The following is a 24,391-nucleotide window of genomic DNA, read 5'->3' as shown; positions in this document are numbered from 1 at the left end:
CGCGGCTCTGTCTTTGTGCCGTGTACTGATTAGCGGTCACCTGTGAAGGATTCACCGGTGACCGCTAATCCCCCGAGTGACTGAAGTGTCCCCCCCTCTCTCATACTCACCGTTCCTCGATCACCGGCGCTGCATGGCGTTCACACTGTTCCGGCGGCTTTTTCTAATTTGAAAAAGCCGGCCGCTCATTAAACAATCTCGTATTCCCTGCTTTCCCCGCCCACCGGCGCCTGTGATTGGTTGCAGTCACACACGCCCACCACGCTGAGTGACATCTGTCTAACTGTACCCAATCACAGCAGCCGGTGGGCGTGTCTATACTGTGCAGTGAAATAAATAAATAAATAATTAAAAAAAAAAACGGCGTGCGGTTCCCCCCCATTTTAAAACCAGCCAGATAAAGCCATACGGCTGAAGGCTGGTATTCTCAGGATGGGGAGCTCCACGTTATGGGGAGCCCCCCACCCTAACAATATCAGTCAACAGCCGCCCAGAATTGCCGCATACATTATATGCGACAGTTCTGGGGCTGTACCCGGCTCTTCCCGATTTACCCTGGTGCGTTGGCAAATCGGGGTAATAAGGAGTTATTGGCAGCCCATAGCTGCCAATAAGTCCTAGATTAATCATGTCAGGCGTCTATGAGACACCTTCCATGACTAATCTGTAAGTTACAGTAAAAAAACACACACACCTGAAAAAATCCTTTATTAGAAATAAAAAACACAAACAAATTCCCTCATTACCAATTTATTAACCCCGACAAACCCTCTATGTCCGGCGTACTCCACGGACCTCCAGCGTCGCGTCCAGCTCTGCTGCATGGAGATGACAGGAGCAGCAGAAGACACCGCCGCTCCGGTCACCTCCACGCAGCTAATGAGATGAGTAGCGCGATCAGCTGCTGTCACTGAGGTTACCCGCGGCCACCGCTGGATCCAGCGGTGGCCGCGAGTTACCTGACTGACAGCAGCTGATCGCGCTACTCATCTCATTAGCTGCGTGGAGGTGACCGGAGCGGCGGTGTCTTCTGCTGCTCCTGTCAGCTCCATGCAGCAGAGCTGGACGCGACGCTGGAGGTCCGTGGAGTACGCCGGACATGGAGGGTTTGTCGGGGTTAATAAATTGGTAATGAGGGAATTTGTTTGTATTTTTTATTTCTAATAAAGGATTTTTTCAGGTGTGTGTGTTTTTTTACTGTAACTTACAGATTAATCATGGAAGGTGTCTCATAGACGCCTGACATGATTAATCTAGGACTTATTGGCAGCTATGGGCTGCCAATAACTCCTTATTACCCCGATTTGCCAACGCACCAGGGTAAATCGGGAAGAGCCGGGTACAGCCCCAGAACTGTCGCATATAATGTATGCGGCAATTCTGGGCGGCTGTTGACTGATATTGTTAGGGTGGGGGGCTCCCCATAACGTGGAGCTCCCCATCCTGAGAATACCAGCCTTCAGCCGTATGGCTTTATCTGGCTGGTTTTAAAATGGGGGGGAACCGCACGCCGTTTTTTTTAATTATTTATTTATTTATTTCACTGCACAGTATAGACACGCCCACCGGCTGCTGTGATTGGGTACAGTTAGACAGCTGTCACTCAGCGTGGTGGGCGTGTGTGACTGCAACCAATCACAGGCGCCGGTGGGTGGGTAAAGCAGGGAATACGAGATTGATTAATGGGCGGCCGGCTTTTTCAAAAGAGGAAAAGCCGCCGGAGTTTTTATAACAGCCGTGCAGCGCCGCGCCGGAGATCGGGGAATGGTAAGTATGAGAGAGGGGGGAACTGACCGCCAGACAGCTAGAGGGACAGACAGACATAGAGACCGACCGACGGACTGAGGGAGAGAACAAAACATAAAAAGAAAAAAGACTGACATCACATGAATAAAGCACAAAACATACAGGGAACAAACAGAGATGCGTCCGTGTCACTCGGACGTGCGCACAGACCCATTGACTTTCATTGGGTCCGTGCTGCGTGTTGCGTGAATAAAACGGACATGCTGGCGTGAGACACGGCCCACAAAACGCATCACGGAGACGGACTAACGGACATAACCAAAAACGCAATTGTAACCGCTGAGATATAGTAACATTGGTGCACGTTTGGCCGTGTCTCCAGTATACACGGAAACGGACCAAACACGCACGTGTTTCACGGATGTGTGTTTCAAGCCTTACATGGCAATAAACTCAGGTACACAGGCAGCAGGCATTGTACTTTATCCCCTTTACCACCCGGTGAGTTTCCATTTTACTTTTTTGATTTTTCCTCCCCTTTTTCCAAGACCTGTAAGTTTTTTTAATCTTTCCATTAATATAGCCATATGAGGGATTGTTTTTCGTGCATCGAGTTGTACTTTTGAATTATATCATTCATTCTGCCAAATATTGTACTGGAAAACAGGAAAATAATTCAATACAATTGCACAAGTGCTTTTTTGCTTTTTATTTACCATATATATGGTAAAACTGACCTGGCATTATACTGACCCGGCATTATGATTTCCCAAGTCGGTACGAGTTCGTAGATACCAAACATGTACAGCTTTATTTCATTTAATTGATGAAATTCAGAAGTTTTTCAAAAAGTAGAATTGCTTTTTGTCACCATTTTCTGAGACCCGTAGCATTCTCATTTTTTGAGATCTGCGGCTCCGTGATGACTTGTTTTTTATGACTTGAGCTGAAATTTTTAATTATACTATTTTTGGTAGATGCGATGTTTTAATAGCCTCTAATTGCATTTTAATGCAATGTTACAGCAAGCAAAAAACCATAATTCTGGCTTTTTGATTTTTTTCTCGCTACATCCACCGATAGATCGGGCATTTCTGAATGCAGTGATACCAAATATATGTATTTTTCAATTTTTTTATTGTTTTATTTTCAATGGGGGAAAAGAGGGGTTATTTGAATTTAAATTTTTTTTGTCTTAAATATATTTTATTTTTTTTCCCCATTTTTTATTGATTTTACTAGTTCACTTAGGGGACTTTATGCCTATACTATCCGATCACTACTAAAGTTCAAAGCGATGCTTCAGCATCGCTCTGAACAGCAGTAATGTGAATTTTGGCGCTCTGCCGGCATTTACAGGAAATGAGTCATGACAGCGACAGGGCTCATCAGCTGACCCTGGGCTGTCATGACAACCCATTGGCACTCCATGAGCACGTCGCGGTCCGCTGATGGCAGCGGGAAATGGTGTGATCCCCACTGGAATGTGGCAGATCATACTGTCAGAGTTTAACAGCGTGATCTAAGAGGTTAACAGGCGCAGGTGGATCTCTGATCCACACGGGACTGTTAGCTACATATGTCTGGTGAACCTGCATCTTCCTAGTACAGGGCCACATGGGTCAATGTGTTATGCTTTGAGCCCTGCACTCAGACTATTGACTATGCTCATTGACAAGGGCCACTCCTAGAGCCTAAGGTCCCCCACGTCTTGCCAACACTGGACTCACTTCCCTTCCAAGTTTCTCTCTAGCAGGTTTCACCCACTTGTCTGTGTGCTGGATCTCTGTTGCCACTAATAGTTTCTTTTTGTTGATCTTTCTCCCTTATACTTGTCTGCTCTCTAAAGGTCTCCTCCACAGCACACTAACTGGAAAAGCAGTCTGTTTCTCTGCACTCTAGACCCTCCCACTGTGGGCTAATCCCAACTACTTATTGTCAGAATTCTTAAACAACTGAATTAAAAAAATAATGTAGGGTGCCCCTAATTTTCATAACCAGTACACGTAAAGAAGTAGCTGTGGGCTGCAAACCTGTGTGCTGTACCTTGGCTGGTTATCAAAAACAGATGGGATCCCATGCTGTTTTTTTAAATTATTTAAATAAATAAAAAATAGGCCTGCGCTACCTGTTATCTGCAGAACAGCAGGTGATGCACTGGCAAGGTGGCGGCGTACTCACTGGACTTCAGAATGCTGGTGCAGTGACGTCATCGCAGCAACTTGGTACGCCAATGCTTTGTAGGGTAGACTTGTCAGGATCCTGAGTTAAGTGAGTATAAGATGTTTTTATATTATTTAAAATGTAAGATGTGACCGTGGGGGCATCATATAATATGAGGAATCCTCATACAGTGGGGGGCTACTGTGGGGGAACCCCTCATGCATTTTAATGAGTACTATGGGTGGGTCATTATACAGTGTGATAGCTAAGGCCAGGGTCATCGTAATGCATGTGAGCTAGTGCTGAGAACATTATACAGCATGGGAGCTAATGCGGAGACCATTATACAGCGTGGAAGTTAATGCAGGGGCCATAATACAACATAGAAAGTAATCTGGGGGCATTAGACAGCAAGAGAGGTAGTGTGGTGGCCCTTATACAGTGTAGGAGCTAATGTGGGGCCATTATACAGCATGGAAGCTAATGTGGTGGCAATTATATGGTGTGGGAGCTAATAAGGGGGCCATCATACAGCATAGAAGCCAAGGCAGGAGCTTTTATACAGTTTCAGGGCTACTGTGGGAGCCATCACACAGTGTGGGAGGCTTTATAAAGTGTGGGAGCTACTGTGTTGGCCATCATACACTGTGGGGGTTTTATGAGGGCTTATTTTATGTGGGATGAGTTGTACTTTTGAATGAAACCATTAGTTTTACCATATAGTGTACTGGAAAACGGGAAAAAAATCCAAGTGTGGTGAAATTGTAAAAAAAATAAATGCAAAGTGTAATTCCATAATTGTTTTTGGGGGTCTTTTATTCACAGTGTTCACTATATGGTAAAACTGATGTGTCAGTATGATGCCTCATATCAGTATGAGTTCATAGATACCAAACATGTATAATTTTACTTCTATGTAAGTAGTAAAAACAATTCTGAAGTTTGTCCAAAAAAAGAATAGCGCTTTTGTCACCATTTCCCGTGACCTGAAGTGTTCTCATTTTTTCGGGATCTGAGGCTCAGTGATTACTTAGTTTTTTGCATCTTGAACTGATGTTTTTAATTATACCATTTTTGGGTAGATATGCTGTTTTGATCGCCTGTTAATTACTTGGTCGTAAAGGGGTTAATATTCACTTACTATTACATATTACATGCATTTTTATTGATTATTATTAGTGAATATACACATATAAAGATGAATAAAATTATTTAAATCTAACGAAATCACAAAAATATGAATTCATATTTGTTCATTTTCACATATGGTAAGTGTCGCGGGCGGAGAAACCGCGCTCGCTACGCTCGGGTCCGCGGCCTCTTCTGCTGCTCGGTGGCTTGAGCGGTGGGCCGGACCCGGGGACTCGAGCGGCGCTCCTCGCCCACGAGTGAAAAGGGGGTGGTTTGTTTGGGGAAATAGTTTGTGACACCACCCACGGGTCGTGGTGATTATTAGCACCACCGCTGCTGGTGACGGGGATCCCGGGAGAGATGGTAGGGAGCAGCCAGGATGTTGTCCCCTCCGTGAGTAGGGAGTTGGTGATCCCGGGGCCCGCTGGTGATACGGGAAGGCAGGGTAGCTGGGGTTCAGGGTTGCGGAGGCAGCGCGGCGCGGTGCCGGATGGCACTGGTGTACTCACTCGGACACAGATGCACAGAGTCTCTGGTAAACCAAACGGCCGGATGGACGGGTCCCGCAGCCAGCTGCAGTCTCTTTGCTCTCCCCGGTTGGCTGATGGTGGCTGTCTTTCCCTGCACCTTGTTAGAATGTTCTGACTCCTGTGGTTACCCACCGGTAGTCCGCTCCCCGGCGTACATGTACCGAGGGAGCCCGGTTTGCCCGCAGGGGCTGGCCCTTGGATCTCTAGCCTGTGGCGGTGGCTGTGTATCCTCACGGTGTGGGCGGTTGCCTTTTGTCGGGTCTTGGGTGTTAGGAAACCCCTGGGGTTCCGGTCACTTTCGGATTTGACCGTTGTCGGCGGCTCCAAGCCTAGTCGGGGTCCGATGGCCCTGTCTTTGTGCTTAGCTTCACTCCACTCCCCGGTTCGGTACCGGCAGTCCACCGCCCGAACCCGGTCCTACGGTTTTGCAGAGGTCCACTAACTCCTGCAGACGGCCACCACCGTCTGCCAACCTTGCTGATAGTGCCTGGGCTCCTACCCAGACACTCGCAGTGTTTCTGCTGTCACCTCTCAACTCCACTTCCCTCCTCCACTCTATACTGAACTGAACTGAGCTCCTTTTCCCGCCTCCAGGCCTGTGAACTCCTTGGTGGGTGGGGCCAACTGCTTGGCTCCGCCCCACCTGGTGTGGACATCAGACCCTGGAGGGAGGCAACAAGGGTTTTGTTTGACTGGTGTTACTATCCAGGGGAGGGGGTGTGTGTGTGATGTTATGTCTGTGACTACCTGGCTAGTCCAGGGCATCACATAAGCACTAATGATGAGCGAATATACTTAGCACTCTTCGTTACTCGCATGAATACTATGGTATTCGTGATACTTGTTACTTGTTGAGTATTTTACTCTTTGCCTTGTGAGTTTCTTGACCCCTTGTAGCATGTTTGGCGCCAGATTTTCAGCCACTAATCATGCTGGGTTTGCTTGCCAATCAGAGTAATGCCATAGCGATCTTTGTTACTGTCCTTACTGTGATTGGGAGGCACAGTGAAAAAAAATTACTTCCGCTCATTAAAGCAGGAGAATTTACTTACCAAGTTCTCCTGCCACACTACTTCCTGGTCTGCTGAATAACCCTTGTGAATATGCACTGCTTCCCCACCCACCCTCTGTGCTGGTGTGTGAGATTGGTTGAAGTCTTGCTTCTACCGCTCACCCTTTCTGCATCTGTGATATGTGGAGTGTAAAATAAATAATTGGAAAACATTACTTAGGATTCCCGTGTATTGATATCCGGCACAGATAAATCCATCTCCTAGAGGCTGCAGCCTTCAGCTGTACACATTATCTAGGCTGAGTATCAAAATATGAGGGACCCATGCTTCTTTTTTAAAATTATTTAAATAAATAATTTTAAAAAATGGTGTGCGGCCCCACTCCCCCAATTTTGATACCCAGCCAGGATAAAGTGGATACCTGGGGGCTGGTATTCTCAGGTTGGGGAGGCGCATCATTGTTTGGATCCCCCAGCCTAAAAATAGCAGACCGTAGCTGCCCCATAATTGTTGCATCCATTAGCTGCGACAATTCCGGTGCTTTAACCGGCTCATACTGACTGCCCTGGTACGGTGGCAATCAGGGAAATATAAGGGGTTAATGGCAGCGGCAATTTGTCAAAAAAAATCACAGCTGTCATCAAGCCAGAGGTTAGTAATGAAAGATGTCTATGAGACCTCCCATTGCTAACCCTGTAAGTAAAAAAAATAAACACAAACACACAAAAATTCTTTATTTCAAATAAAAAAACACACTCTTTCACCAACTTAATAACCCTGAAAACACCCCCGCAGGTCCAATGTAATCCACACAAGGTACCACAACTATCCCGGCTTGCTACATACAGAGTCTGCAGTGACCGAAAACATGACCAGTAACTGCAGACTGTTGGAAATACTGACGACAACCGGCTGACAGAAGCTGTGATGTTAATTAGGTCACCGGAGTTCATTGATGAGTTCCCACAATACCAAGTGTGACAGCTGGTGAACTTGCTGCCGGATTGCCAGACTGCCAGATTGTGGGACACGGTAGCACAGTAGTCTGGCAATCCAGCAGTCAGGTCACTGGAGTTCAATTGTGGAGTCACACAGTAAAGAAATACCGAAATAGATCAAAGAAAGCAACCATACATAGCACCAACATAAATAAATACATACATCAAAGTTGAATAATAAAGAGGTGTATAGGTTGTAAGGATATAGAACGACCTACGGAAAATACATAAGAGACACAGAAATGTAGAAAAAAATTCCACAGAAAACCGATGAGGTCAAAAATATATTTATTGGTTAATAAAGAGTAGAGACCGCCACAATGGCAGTACAACTCAGAAGACAAGGGCATCACATGTAGTGCAAAACATGGGGGCAGAGAGTCCATATAATATATGACATATAATAAACAGTCCAGGACCAAACAGTGGAAAAAATGGTAGCAATATGGTTAAAGATAATATGGCTGTGTGACCAGGAAAAGGAATAAGACAAAATGTGAAACGTACAATTCTGCAGTGTACCGTATATGTTGCTTGTTAATAAAGGTAAAAGGATGCAGAACTGGGAAACAAATGGCATGACATAATGTAACTGTCAGTCTTATGTAAAGTTACGGTGTAATCAGAAAACAAATAGAGAGAGGGGGGACACCACGTGGGGTATGTGCAAACAATGATGTGCCAAAGAAAATAAAGCACTAGTGGCCTTAGCACACCATGGTGCACAACCCCAAGCGGTGACCACTTATGAAACAAATGGTAAGCATAGTAAAAGTAATGGAGGATTAGAAAGAATACCTGATCAGAGGAGACCTGGACATGGAGAACTTGCCCGCACATGTGACACCCAGCCCCAGCTGTTAGCCGCAAATCACAGGTGGCATCATGAATACTGACTATAATCTCCCCTGTAAATATCCCCTACACCTTTATTGACACCACCAGGGTCACGGAACCAGGTTGGGCCGCTGTGACATCCCACCCCCTACACCAGCCCGGTGACGAGTAACCTCCCCCAGACCCCATGGGCATATCAACTTGGCGTGACGAACAGGATTTCGTGCCCGTTACAGATGGGTACTTTTCGCCTAACGAACTGTGTATATAGTGTTCGCTCAAAACAACGGTCGCCATTAGCTGTGCAGCATGGGAAGAAAAGGGGCGTGTCATCATGGGTGGAGCCCAAGGGAGCATGAGCCCCGCTGCTGGAGACAGGCGAGTTGACTGGACATGTCAACTGAGGAGGATCTAGCCGTCCCCGTAGCCATAGCCCCAGCACCGGTAATACCATTCTCAATGCCATATCTTCCAGGGGCAACATGGCTACCGCAGTACTCGGTGGAGGTGTATATTTTGATTGACTTCAAAGATAGATCGTACAGCTTGTTCCAAGTATACCCCCTGGCTGAAAGCCAGAAAACCAGCATCTTAATCAGCCAGCTGACTGGGGCAGCTCGGCTGGAGGTCAGATCCTGGCGAAAGCTGAAAAGAGAATGGTGAGGCATATCCTGGCCAAGCTGAAAGATACCTTTGACACCCGCAAGGTGGCCGAGATCAAAATGAGTTTCTACGGGTGCAAACAAAAGATGCAGGACAGCATATAGGACTACGGTTTGAACCTTCAAACGGCCATGAGAGCTGTTCGGCAGGTGGATCCAGTTGGGGTGTGGCTTTTCGGGCTGACTGCTGACCGACCAATTCATAGAGGGACTCCTGTCCGACGCCCATCAGACCCAACTGCACATTGTGACCCTGCAAAGTCCAGACCTCAGCTTCGCAGAGTTTAAAGATCAGGCTATCCGGGTGTTAAGTAAACTGACCCTCCATGACACTGAGACTCCTCAGTCCTTCACGGTATCAGAACAAGAAAGCCTGCGGAGACACCATTACATGTTTCTCAACGCTGGCAGGAAACTAGCCAGGTTTTTCACTGGGAAGGAACAACCACGGGAAGGGCAGTCTCCAGTTAAGGAGACCACCTATGCCAAAATGGTATCCATCCACAGATAGCTGTTTTGGGGTATTTGCCCCTCATCAGTGTGGAGTAGGAAACTGGTTAGTGGGAGCATTGCCTAGTAGAAGACTACATAAGCAAGGATGGTTGACCTTAGGGAGATCAACATCCAACACCGCGTAGACACCCTCACGTGTTTCTCAACGCAGTGATTCTAGAGCAGGTACACTAAATTGGAATCCGCTGCACAGATTGGCCCAAGCTTTCTGCCCCTCCCGCTGAAAATTGCAGTCCGCAGCCACCCCAGAAAATGGCACGTTCATAGCAGCGCCATTTTCTGGCACTGTATCCAACTCTTTCAGCAGCCCTGATGCCGGGTGGCACGCTGGGGAATAAGGGGTTAATACCAGCTTTGTTTTACCAGCTAGTATTATGCCAGAGATTCTTAATGTCAGGCAAGTTTGACCCATTAAGAATCTCCAATAAAGGGATAAAGAAAAGACACCACACAAAGAAAAAATACTTTAATAGAAATAAATACACAGACACTTTATTAGAAATAAATACAGAGACACACTTAGAGAATCCATCTTTATTACTCCCTCTCACCCCGCCACGATCCTGGTCTTTTGTCTTCTTTCTTCTTCAACCCATGCAGCTCTGCTATATCAGACAGCACAGGGGAGGAAGAACACTTCTGCTCCCCTGTGCTGTGTAATCACTCAATGAGTAAGCACAGGCTGCGGGTTGGTAAGCGGTGACGTCACCGCTTCCACCATTGCCATAGTAACCTGACCGGCAAGTTACTATAGCAACGGTGATCTCCGATCACCTGATTCCGGGTGCCGCGATTCACCGGCTGTGGCAGCCAATCCCTGCATGTGGGCTGACTCTGTAAAGAGCACCGACATGCAAGGACGGGGAGCCGACCATGTGCCCAAGCATCTCGCCGATACTCGGTGCTTGACGAGTATACCGAGTACTGAGATGCTTGGGCGAGCACCGCATACTAGCGAGATGCACTGACAGGACCTAGCATGATGTCATAGCCATGTGACCAGTCTGCCAATGCGATAATACAAAATTCACACGTGACTGGTCACATGCTATGACGTCACGGAAGGTCCTTTGGTTACCGGGCGGCACAGCGATGATTGTACTCGGAAGGAGAAGCGGCGGGAGACAGAGTGCAGGACGCGTTGCGGGACCTGTAAGTATAATGACAATGTTTATTATTAACTATATTCTTTATTTTACAGTGCCCGAACCCCATCCCATAACTGTAAAGTCCAAGTTTGGGGTTCAGACGCAAGTTCGCGTTATATCAGAACCCGAACTTTACAAAACGATCAGGCGAGTCTCCCGAACACTGAACATCCCTAGCCTTACTGTAGTGAGCAAGGATGGTTGACCTTAGGGAGATCAACATCCACCACTGCGGAGACACCATCACGTGTTTCTCAACGCAGTGATTCTAGAGCAATGCCCCCTGGGAAATATTCAAAGCAAGAAGGCCTGCGGAGACACCATCACATGTTTCTCAACGCTGGCAGGAAACTAGCCAGGTCTTTCACCGGGAAGGAACAACCACGGGAAGGGCAGTCTCCAGTCAAGGAGACCACCTATGCCAAACATGGTATCCATCCACAGACAGCCGTTTAGGGGTCTTGCTTAGCCTTACTGTAGAAAATGTAAGCGTTTGTAACATTCAAGAAACCGTGCCTCCCATAAAGGGAAGAAATGTTAATGTTTTACAGCATAACAAAATTTTGCAGTCATAATTACTGTATTGTTCTCTTCCAGCTCATGGACGTGCTGGGATTTGCTGTGGGGGAGTGTGGCGCCCCTCAGATTTCAGTCACCACAGGGTACTGTACATCGGCTGAGGTGCTGTACTCATCCCAGTTACAGAAGAGGTCATTGCCGATAATCACCACAATCCACATAACACACAGTTTAGTTTCCCTCCCACTGGGACTGCATTAGGGTAGGGTACTGGGAGTGACCATCATGAGATATGGACCTCCTGCCCACCAGTACAGTAACCCGGGGGCAGGGCATCATAAAAGGGGAGTAAGGTGACACATACATGGACAGTGACATAGAAGTCACAGGGGGGAGAACAAGTGAGGAGTGGAAAGAAGATGGTCGCTTGGTAGAGAGCTGCGCCATAGCTCCCCCAGGACCAAGCACATAGACCAGGGTGCGGAACCCTAGGCTGGGTGGGTACTTCAAGTCCCACCAGCAGACTCCGCCGGGTGGAAGATTTCAAGTCTTTTGGCCCACACAAAGTGCTCGGGGCACAGCAGCATACTAGAGCCAGGAGTCGTGACAACAGAGCGACACCAGTAAAAGGACTTGCGCTGCCTGCCATACGGGACAGGACTATAGACAATACAAGACAGCAGGTCCCAGTGTAGCCTCAAGACGTAGGGGCCCACACATCACAGCGCAAGTAGGAAGGACGCACAACAACAAGCACCGGCTCTGACCTCCAAACCTATCCGGGATTGGCTGGAGCCCATGACAGCAGAGTCTGACACCCCAGAGGTGGTGATACTTCAGTGAGTAAAGAACTTTGATTGCAATCACTGTGTCATCCAATCCTTTACGCCCCCTACCCTCGCCATAGCTTGACGGCAACAGGAGACTACTACTCCCACAATCCCTGGGACCTGAGCTCTGCCTGTGGACAGCTGCACCAACCAAGCTGTGCTATCATCTGCCCCAGAGGATACCTCTTGCAGCGGCGGCTCCTATGTTAGCCACAAAGCACAGGTGGCATCATGAATACTGACTCTATCCTCCCCTGTAAATAACCCCTACGCCTTTATTGACACCGCCAGGGTCACAGAACCGTGTCAGGCCACTGGGACATCCCACCCCCACATCGGCCCGGTGACGAGTAACCTCCCCCAGACCCCGTAGGCGCGTCAACTACGTACTCAACCCTTTTGCTATGAAACTCTGTTGCAAGCAATTACCTTCATAAGTCACATGCTTAGTAAAATCTAAAGGTCAAATGGTCTATCAGTATATTCACACTTTTTCTGAAAGACCAGCCAGGGAGGCTGCAACACCATTAAGTAAGAGGCACCACTAATCAAACAACACCATGCAGACCAAGGAGATCTCCAAACAAGTCAGAGATAAAGTTGCTGAAAAGTGTAAGTCAGGGTTGTGTTCTAAAAAAGTATCCCAATTTCTGAAGATCCCCTGGAGCACCAACAAATCCATTATCATCAAATGTAATGAACAAGGTAGTCCACCAAAACTCTCAGCCGGGCAAGGACGACAATAATCAGAGAGACAGCACAGAGACCAAAGGTAACCCTGAAGTAGCTGCAGGGTTCCCAAGCAGATACTGATGAATTTGTCCAAGCGTTCACAATAAACCATACACTCCATAGCGCTATCTTTTATGAAAGAGTGGCCAGTAAATAACCTTTACTAACTGTCAAAAATTGGAAGGCTTTTTTTGATTTTGCCAAAAGACATGTGGAACACTAACCAAATGTATGAAGGAAGGTGCTGTGGTCAGATGAGACAAAAATGTAACTTTTTGGCCACCAAGGTAAACACTGAGTCTGGTGCCAAACCAACACAGCTCATCACTCTTAGAACACCATCCTCACAATGAAACATGGTGGTAGCAGCATGATGTTTGTTGACAGCAGGGACAGGGAATATGGTCTGAGTTGAGGGAAGGATGAATGGTGTGAAATACTTGGATATTCTTTAGCAAAATGTGTTTCAATCTGTCAGTCATTTGAGACTGAGACAGAGGTTCACTTTCCAACAAGACAATGACCCAAGGCATACTGCTAAAGCAACACTCCAGTGGTTTAAAAGGAAACGTTTAAATTATTTGCAGGGGCCCAGTCAAATCCCAGACCTTAATCTAATTGAGAATCTGTGGGCAGACTTGAAGATTGATGTTGACCAGAGGAAACCATCTAATTTGAAGGAGCTGGTCTAGTTTTGCTTTAAAGGGTGCTTTACATGCTGCGACATCTATAGTGATAGCTAGCGATGTCTTGCGCAATAGCACCCGCCCTCGTCGTTCGTGCAACATTTGGTGATTGCTGCCGTAGCGAACATTATCGCTACGGCAGCGTCACATGCACATACCTTGTCAGCGATGTCGCTGTGACAGCCGAACAATCCCTCCTTCAAGGGGGAGGTGCGTTCGGCGTTACAGCGACGTCACTGCGGCGTCACTAAGCGGCCGCCCAATAGCAGAGGAGGGGCGGAGATGAGCGGCCGGAACATGCCGCTCACCTTCTTTCTTCCTCATTGCTGGTGAACGCAGGTAAGGAGATGTTTGTTGTTCCTGCGGCATCACACATAGCGATGTGTTACGCCGTAAGAGCGACGAACAACCAGCGGCATGCACCACCAACGATATTTGGAAAAGGAGCGACGTGTCAACGATCAACGATTTTAGACGTTTTGGCTGCTGCGAAGACTCTGCGTTCTAAAAAACAACATGTCACTTCTTTTGTGCGTTTTGGTTGCATTTTCCACCCACTCTCTCTCTCTGTCTGTCAATGTTGGTCTCTTTCTCTGCCTGTCAATGCCGGTCTCTCGTCTGTCTGTTGGTCTCTCTGTCTCCCTATTTGTCAGTCTCTCTCTGTCGATCTATCCCTCTCCCTCCCTCTCTCATACTCAGCGATCACTGACTGATCACCGGCGCGGCGCTGCACGGCTGTCACACTGCGACTTCTCCAGCTTTTGAAAATGCCGGCCGCTCATTATTCCTTCTCGTATTCACTGCTTCCCCCGCCCACCGGCGCCTATGATTGAGTGACAGCTGTCTCACTGCAACCAGTCACAGCCGCCGGTGGGCAGGTCTATGTAGTGCAGTAAAATAAATAAATAAATCATTAAAAAAAATTGTCGTGAGGTCCTCCTCAATTTTGATACCAGCCAAGATAAAGCCACACGGCTGAAGGCTGGTATTCTCAGGACGGGGAGCCCCACGTTATAGGGAGCCCCCAGCCTAAAAATATCAGCCAGCAGCCGCCCGGAATTGCCGAATCGATTAGATGTGACAGTCCGGGGACTCTACCTGGCTCATCCAGAATTGCCCTGGTGCGGTGGCAATCTGGGTAATAATAAGTTAATGGCAGCCCATAGCTGCCACTAAGTCCTACGTTAATCATTGCAGGCATCTATGAGATACCCCCAATGATTAACCTGTAAGTGAAAGTAAATAAACACATACACCCAAAAAAAATCCTTTATTTGAAATAAAAGACAAAAAAACACCCTCTTTCATCACTTTATTAAAATTCCCAAACACCCCTCCAGGTCCGGCGTAATCCTCACGAGGTCCCACGACGCATCCAGCTCTGCTACATGAAGCTGACAGGAGCAGCCGTAGAACACCACCGCTCCTGTCAGCTTCACGCAGAAACTGAAGTGAGTCGCACTGTCAGCGGAGACGTCACTCAGGTTACCCGCAGCCACAGGTCTCGGGTGGAGGACTCGAGCTGTCCGAGGGTAACCTGAGTGACGGCACCGCTGATTGCGCGGCTCACTTCAGTCACTCAGGAGATATGCGGTCACCGGTGAGTCCTTCACCTGTGATCGCAAATCAAGCCGCGACACACGCACAGAGCTGCGCGATCACAATGAAGTCGGGGTGAAGTTCATCCGAGTTCATTCTGATTGCGCGGCTCTGTCTCGCAGCCAGCCATGCTCTTTTTGACAGTGCGGTCCCACTCGGCTCTGCTGAAAGTCTATGGGGATGCAGCAGAGCCGAGTGGGACTGCACTATCAAAAATGTGCGTTCTGGATGCTTTTCCCACTCTGTCTATGGCAGAGCAAGCATCCAGAACGCATGAATTCAGCAGGAATTCTGCAGTAACAATGCGTCTCAGAACGTAGGTTTTCGGCTGCGTTCTGAGACGCACATGCAGTGACTTACACGCTGCAGAATAGAACGCAACGTGTGCACATAGCCTAAAAAGAAAACCAAATATTCCATGTTATAGTCTTATTCTTTACTTGATCTGATGCAAAGTCTAAAAAAACTGTGAAATTTCAGGTTGTGAGTTAGCAAAACACAAAAATGGGGGTAAATACTTTCACAAGACACTGTAATTATATAGTTGTGTACTGGTTTAGTACATATCACCTACAAAGTCCCAATAAATGTAATAAGCATGGGGAAAAATTAGAAGGAAAGTCAACCCACCCACACTTCAAAACACCTGTAGTCGCGGCAAGGTGTCATTGCATGGAGCAACCCAGGTCAGGGCTGCAAGAAGCCAAATACTGGAGAAGAGATCCTCCAGTGATGGGATAGTAAATATAAATACAAACCTCACACTTAATGGATTAGTTTAAAATACTACATAGTAGTAAAGGCAAAAACCATATGGACTTCACTAAACCTATGCATTTTGGCGTATAGACTTAAGCGGGCTTTAGACGCAACGACATCGCTAACGAGATGTCGTTGGGGTCACGGAATTCGTGACGCACTTCCGGCCTCGTTAGCGATGTCGTTGCGTGTGAATTGCACGAACGACCGTTAACTATCAAAATTACTCACCTAATCGTTGATCGTTGACCAGTCATTCTAATCCCGATTATCGTTGCTGTTGCAGGACGCAGGTTGTTCGTCGTTCCTGCGGCAGCACACATTGCTATGTGTGATACCGCAGGAACGAGGAACTACATCATACCTGCGGCCGCCCGCAATGAGGAAGGAAGGAGGTGGGCGGAATGTTACGGCCGCTCATCTCCGCCCCTCTGCTTCTATTGAGCGGGCGCTTAGTGACACCGCTGTGACACCGAACAAACCGCCCCCTTAGAAAGGAGGCGGTTCGCCGGCCACAGCGACGTCGCTAAGCAGGTAAGTACGTGTGATGGGTCCTAGCGATGTTGTGCGCCACGGGCAGCGATTTGCCCATGTGTGTAAAGCCCGCTTTAGTCATGGTATGAATATCATTAGGACAAAAAAAGAACATAGCAATTGTCAGAGTGTAAGTTCACAAATGTCAAATAAAGTGTGTAAGTCAAGGACAAAAATATTTATTTATTATAGGGAAACATGTTTTAAACTTTTTAATGACTGAACATATTAATTTTCCATAGATCATAAAACTCTAATCTTTATTACATATTATATAATTAATTTACTCATAGTTATTCTGCAACCTCCAACACATTAGTATCAACCATGACAGAAAGATTAATTTATGATCATTCCTTTTTATGGGAGTAAGTTGGCTCAAACCAACATGTTCCATTCTCCATTGGCAGAAGGCTATAAGGGATTACCTTTGACCAGATTTTTGATATCAGTGTTGATATCTCCTACCTAAGGTTTGTTATATGTAGCATGCTGAATTTCTCATTGCATAAAAAAAAGAAATTGTAACTCACACGGCTGGTGTAGAGGTGGCGAGTGGGAGTAGTGGACTCAATGGACCCCAGGGGGAACCCAGGCTTACTCTTTAGTGAAAGGGGTTTAATTAAGCACCTACAGCAAGGCAGATGTCAGGTACCACTCCCAGGACAGTGAACGAAACTGTGGCAGCTGTCTCCCACTGGTACAGACACAGGTATAGGCAGGTACAGTCTCTAGTGCGAGGCGAGTACTATCAGGATAGCTGAGTCAGGCCAGACAATGGGTACAAACAGGAATGGTGGCCGTGCTAGGGACAGACTGGAATGGGAAGGCGGACACAGGTACAGGTAATGGAAGCGGGGCAGGAGCATAGGCAACTAACTAGACAGAGAGGACACTGACTATCTGAATGTGTTGCACAGGCACCTCCCCTAAAGGAAGGGTGCCTTAAATACACATTGCCTCTCAGCCATAGGCTGAGAATCATTTTCTGGAATTGGCCCTTTAAGAGGAGGGACAGCGTGCATACGAAGAGCTACTTCGGGGATCCTGTGTGGTATGTACAGGCCACAGGAGGAGAAAGAGGCATTTGAGCATGTGGGGCACCGTGGGGCAGTGGGGAAAGACGGGACCCAGCCGCAGCAGTAAGCAAATCGGCATCCCTGCAGGGACGCCGGCGCTACAAAAATGTCTTTTAGACAACTGTATTTTTGTTGCTGATCATGCGCTTAAAGGGAATATGTCACCAGATTTTGGCAGCTTCTTCTGAGAGCAACATGATGTAGTAAAAGAGACCCTGATTCCAATGTTGTATCAATTTGTATATTCAGTGCAGCAGTTGTGACAAAATCAGAGTTCTAGATGTACTGTAGCATGTGGCAAAGCTCAGAAAACTAATCCCGCCTACACCATAGCTATCCACCATAGCTGTACACTGTCTATTGAGAGTCAGCTGCTTATCAGAGGAGGGCATGGTTTACCAACTACTCATGAACTTTGCTTGATACGTTTTGGAATACACAATGACGTGAACCAGGTAAAGCAGGACAATTTCGAAGTTGCAGTGGCTCAAACAGCACTCCATGAGTCTCTGAAAGGTTCCTGGTGCATTGCACAGCCCGAATGGCATGCTGTTGAATTTGCATAATCCCATCGGGGTGACAAAGGCAGTCTTCTCACGGTCTTCCTCAGCAACAACCACTTGCCACTATCCACTAGTAAAATCAAGAGTAGAGAAGTAATTTGCAGACTTCAAGGTAGCTAAGGATTCTTCAATTCGGGGTAGGGGTAAGCATCTTTATGTGTGATCTTGTTGATTTGTCTATAATCCACGCACATTCTCATAGTGACATCCTTCTTCCTCACCAATACCAGAGGAGCTGCCCTGGGGCTGCAACTATCACGAATGACCCCAGCCTCCTTCACGTTTTTCAGCATGTCCTTTGCACATTGGTAGTGAGCAGGTGGCTTGGGCCTGTACCTCTCCTTGATGGATGGATGAGCGCCTGTGGGTATGTGATGTTGTACCCCTTTTATCCTCCCAAAATCTAGTCTACCATGTAGACCCCCTGCTTGTGATGTGAAGGTGTAGAGTCGGTGCCTACATGTAGCTCCTGGCATCACTTTTCTAACTGTCGTTGGGAACTGTCGCTGGAGGACTGGTCTGGTGTGTTTGGGGAATTTGTTGTATGTATGGAATCGGTGTTTACCGTGAATAGCTTGGCAATTGTGGCATACCTGGGCAATCTAACCTCCTCCTCCCCACAATTCAACACTCGCACGGACATGTCCCCTTTCGGACATCGACTACCTCTCAATACTGTGGGCTAATGCTCTGAGGGCAGGGGTTCTACCACTGCCTGGTAATGTTGTCCACGGGAGCCTACAGCTGCCCTGCACCATATCATCATCTCACTCCGCGGGGGTACTACAAATGGGGCTACAGCCATTACCCGTACAACGCCAATTTCTCCTCCAGATAGATTTATCTGTTGTCGCCGCAGGAGGGCCAGAATCTCCCGTTGTAGTGTTGAGGAGAGCCATAAGATGAAATACTTAATTAACTTCTTGACAAGGGATTGTGGGAAATATGTGATTTGCCTTACATAATTCAGGTTTCAGATCATATACATGACACAGATATAAAGATGGCTGCCATTGCCTGTTTCTCCACACCTTGCCTGGAATGCAAGGAATGTCCAGATGTAAGAAGATACCATATAAGGGAAGACCCCTGTTCAAGCTAGAAGACCAACCCAAAGATCAGATGACATCACAGACCAAACCATCAACATGGGTCCACCAGATGACGTCCCTCCCATCACCATCACCATGGATCCATCCAATGATGTCATAGACCCGCCTACAATGACACCCACCAATCAGCTCATGGACTAACACATTGTTTGACCCACTGACCAATGAACACATCCGGACATGCCCCTTTGCAAGGTTATATCAGAGCAAGCTCAGTTGTAATAAAGGCAGAGCATGGGCTGACTTCTGTCGAGGAAAGATGAATATCCGACTGTGTCTGATCTAATTTTTCAAGCATGCACTCGATCCACACCAATTAGACCAGGCAGTAGGCAACTAGTGATCTCTGGTTAAGAGTTCACCCTAACATTATTGGTGTCCAATGTGGGGCCAGTATAGGAGAAACTCTACAATCTTGAGGACCGGCGATTGGAATGGCAGGACGTGCTGGATACCCTGATCCAAGAGTCTGATCAGCTCTTTATACGAGAACATGGTAAGTCTGCTGATTTTTATAATCTGAAGTCTTACTCGTGTGTCTCAGGGTGTGTGGCACTGATTGCTTGACCTTGTCCGTTTTTTGCGATATCTGTGACGGCAGAAGAGTTTCTCCGCTGCTGGCCATATTTGATTGCGGAAGAACCGTCACATATTCAGTTGCCTGCTGTCTCTTCTGTATTTGTCTAGAGGGGAGATTGACTGGTAGTTAGGATAGCAAGTGAGTTTTTGAGCGGTGTTTGAGGACGCTCCATGTGGTACATTTTTTGGTTGTTGCCTGTCATGTTTTGCGGTTCTGGTAGAGATTTAAATAGAGTTGTGGCTCGAGGCCTAGAGTGAATGACTCGGCTCGAGGTGTAATAAATAGAGTTTTGGCTTCAGGCCTAGAGTGAATGACTCGGCAAGAGGCCTAGAGATAAAGAGCAAGTTTTAATTGGTCAGCTTAGGCACGTGTTTTTCACGGGCTCTCAAAGCTGTATTAGAGAGGCTAGTTACAAGTCCTCCAAGAGAGGCAGGTTAACGGAAGTCTGTGTTATAGAGACTAGTTACAAGTCCTCCAAGAGAGGCAGGTTAACGGAAGTCTGTGTTATAGAGGCTAGTTACAAGTCCTCCAAGAGAGGCAGGTTAACGGAAGTCTGTGTTATAGAGGCTAGTTACAAGTCCTCCAAGAGAGGCAGGTTAACAGAAGTCTGTGTTATAGAGGCTAGTTACAAGTCCTCCAAGAGAGGCAGGTTAACGGAAGTCTGTGTTATAGAGGCTAGTTACAAGTCCTCTAAGAGAGGCAGGTTAACGGAAGTCTGTGTTATAGAGGCAAGTTACAAGTCCTCCAAGAGAGGCAGGTTAACGGAAGTCGGTGTTATAGAGGCTAGTTACAAGTCCTCCAAGAGAGGCGAATCGGCCAGTATAGACACCTTGTAGTCAGGGGTGATACTAGGTATTTTTTTGTATATTACGGAATGCAGAAATCAGACAGGGACCACGTGGCAGTATAAGGAAGGATTTGGAAGTGTGTGCTGCAAACTGCAGGTTTTCTTTAGTGTTTCAGTTATTTGTCATCTCCCCCGTCTTTTTGTTTGTCTGTTTATATCTGGTATGCATAGAGAAAGATTGCTTGCTTGGTGTTGTTTATCTTGAGAGAAAGATGGAGAAATTGATGAAGTTGTGTGTAGTTGTAGTCGGAAAAAATCCGGATGAGAGTGGACTGTGTTGAGATGTGGGGACTCTAGGCCACAATCCTGTGATAAACCATGTGTTATTCCTGGTGTCAGCCATTTTAGGTCAGATTATAAAATGGTGGACGAAGCACATGGCTGAGGCATGATTGAAACAAAGACAGGAAGTGAGTCGGGGGATGTGTGAAGACCATGTGCTCTGTAAATGTTTGAACAAAGACTGGGTGCACTATTATATACTTAGAAAAATAAGTTTTTTTATCTACAATTAGACTTAGATCGTGTGTGTGTATAAATATATATATAGGAGTACAGACTACAGAAAATAGGAGAGAGTTGGAGCAGATGTGAGGTCCTTTTCCCTGCCACATGCCAAAATGGTGGATGAAGCACATGGTGTCTGAGGCATGCATGGTTTAAACAAAGGAAAGGTCGGGGGATGTGTGAAGACCATGTGCTCTGTAAATGTATGAACAATGGATTAGATGGAGTACTATATACTTGGACAGAAAAAAAGGTGTTTTTAACTATAGTTGGACCAGGACTGTGGATATCTGAATATGTGTATATATGATATATATATATAATTGTATGTGTATGTATGTATAAAAACACAGACTATGGAATATAGGGGGAAATAGTTTGGAAAAAGAAAAAAAAAAAAATCAGTTTCCCTTCCCCTTCCCCCCACATGATGCTGCAATCCCAACAAAGAGAAGGAAATCACGTGCTGTGGGGCCATTTTCTATAGGCCTCAGTGGAGCTGACAAAACTACACCCACTGAATAACACGAAGTGTTAGTAAATGTTTATAGCACTAAAAGATGGAATATTGTATGATTGGGTAGTTGTGGAAAACACTTAGGTGGGATTTGCACACTACGACATCGCAGATGCGATGTCGGTGGTGTCAAATTGAAAATGACGCACTTCCGGCATCGCATGCGACATCGTAGTGTGTAAAGGCTCGATGATACGATTAACGAGCGCAAAAGCATCGTAATCGTATCATCGGTGCAGCGTCGGCGTAATCCATGATTACGCTGACGCGACGGTCCGATGTTGTTCCTCGCTCCTGCGGCAGCGCACATCACTGTGTGTGAAGCCGCAGGAGCGAGGAACATCTCCTACCGGCATCACTGCGGCTTCCGTAGGATATGCGGAAGGAAGGAGGTGGGCGGGATGTTTACATCCCACTCATCTCCGCCCCTCCGCTCCGATTGGCCGCCTGGCGTGTGACGTCGCTATGACGCCGCACGACCCGCCCCCTTAACAAGGAGGCGGGTCGCCGGCCAGAGCAACGGTCGCAGGACAGGTGAGTCCATGTGAAGCTGCCGTAGCGATAATGTTCGCTACGGCAGCTATCACAAGGAAATCGCTGTTGCGACGGGGGCGGGAACTATCGCACTCGGCATCGCAGCATCGGCCTGCGATGTCGCAATGTGCAAAGTACCCCTTAGGCGGGCTTTGCACACTACGACATTGCAGGTGCGATGTCGGTGGGGTCAAATTGAAAATGACGCACTTCCGGCATCGCATGCGACATCGTAGTGTGTAAAGGCTCGATGATACGATTAACGAGCGCAAAAGCGTCGTAATCGTATCATCGGTGCAGCGTCGGCGTAATCCATGATTACGCTGACGCGACGGTCCAATGTTGTTCCTCGCTCCTGCGGCAGCGCACATCGCTGTGTGTGAAGCCGCAGGAGCGAGGAACATCTCCTACTGGCGTCACTGCGGCTTCCGTAGGATATGTGGAAGGAAGGAGGGGGGCGGGATGTTTACATCCCACTCATCTCCGCCCCTCCGCTCCGATTGGCCGCCTGGCGTGTGACGTCGCTATGACGCCGCACGACCCGCCCCCTTAACAAGGAGGCGGGTCGCCGGCCAGAGCGACGGTCGCAGGACAGGTGAGTCCATGTGAAGCTGCCGTAGCGATAATGTTCGCTACGGCAGGTATCACAAGGAAATCACTGCTGCGACGGGGGCGGGTACTATCGCGCTCGGCATCGCAGCATCGGCCTGCGATGTCGCAGCGTGCAAAGTACCCCTTAATATAGATCCAGTGTGCAGGTTGGATTGAGTCAGGATAGTCACAAGGAGCAATATCTTATTAATTAATAAGCAATAAAAGAATAAGAGAAAAACCTTAAAATAAACGTACCTTTGCGGCAGATGTCATGATAAATAATACATATTCCAATTACGAATCTGGCGAATAATCCTGAGAGTTGAATGTTTTAAAAAAATAAATAGATAAATATATCCATGGGATATCCATGTCTTGCAGAAAGGAAAATAAATAAATAAATAATAATAAAAAAATCCAACAGAGAGATATCACTCGTGTCCAGGGAAAATGAACAGTGTGCTTTTGACTTTTGGGGGAAGGAGCAACTTTTAGAAAAATAAAAAACCTGTAGGGCAGGCTTTTCATCTCACCTTCGATCTATTGTGAGAGCTGCCCAAGAGAAAAAAAAAAAAAAAAAGGGGCTTCCTGCATTTAATTCATTGCAAATTATATTGGAAAAAGGTCATTGACAATAGTTTTATTTTCCTAATTTTATCCCAAAGAAATAAAAGTTAACTGTGGACATGTTTAGATTCATTGATAGCTTTTCAAGCATAGAAGTCTGTTAGATAATTTTTCTATGGCAAATCAACATTTTGTTTTCCCACATGGCCAGTTTATTTGTTATAAATTCTTTTATCCCTTCAAGTTATAGGACAGTATCACAGAGATGCTGATAATGTCCTCAATGTTTCAAAAATGAACGCCCCTACATCCAATATCCAGAGGTTGTGCTACATTATAGTTATTAATAATAATAATATAATAATTTATTAATATATTTATTAATATATTTATTAATAATTACAATAATTTGTTTTAAGGAATGTGGATGATTTATGGAATTCTGTGTTTTATATTTAATGTATTGAATAATCTGCTTTCTTTTTATAGAAAGAATGATTGCAGTGCAGATTTCTGTGGTTCAAGCAAAGGTTATAAAAGCCATTGAAAGGGTTTTCCATTATTAAGTTACAGATAAAAACAATATTTCTGGTGTTCCTGATTAGGTACAATCTATACAATGTGACTTTCATGCCTAAATGTAGAGCTCTGGGGCCACACACTTTTTGAATCTAATTATGTTTTGGATAATAGATTCAAAAAGGAGGGGAAGATGATGTGGAAAGTCACACGTATTATTTAAGGTTTTAATTTGTTCATCGATTGAGTTTTTCTATTAAGTTGTCTTTATATTTTTATCTGTAAGGAGGATATAGCAGACATACATATATCTCATGATTGCTCTGATGTAACAAGAATTGTCAGGTTTTGAACATGTCTCAGATGAGCCCATTGCTAATGCAGATTTTGAGTTTTTCCGTAGATGGATCCAGATACCAAGATGCTGGTTAATTCTGCACTGGATATGCTGAGGTTACACAACATGAGGTAATAAAAATCAAACCACTCCCTCCTCTCTCATCGGAATAGGAGAACGAGTTGAAGATTTGCGATCACTGTGGTTTGTAGAGCGGAAAGGGGTAAGATAGTCA

This window comes from Anomaloglossus baeobatrachus, chromosome 4 (genome assembly GCF_048569485.1).
Source record: "Anomaloglossus baeobatrachus isolate aAnoBae1 chromosome 4, aAnoBae1.hap1, whole genome shotgun sequence".
Lineage (NCBI taxonomy): Eukaryota > Metazoa > Chordata > Amphibia > Anura > Aromobatidae > Anomaloglossus > Anomaloglossus baeobatrachus.
This window is presented reverse-complemented; position numbering follows the sequence as displayed.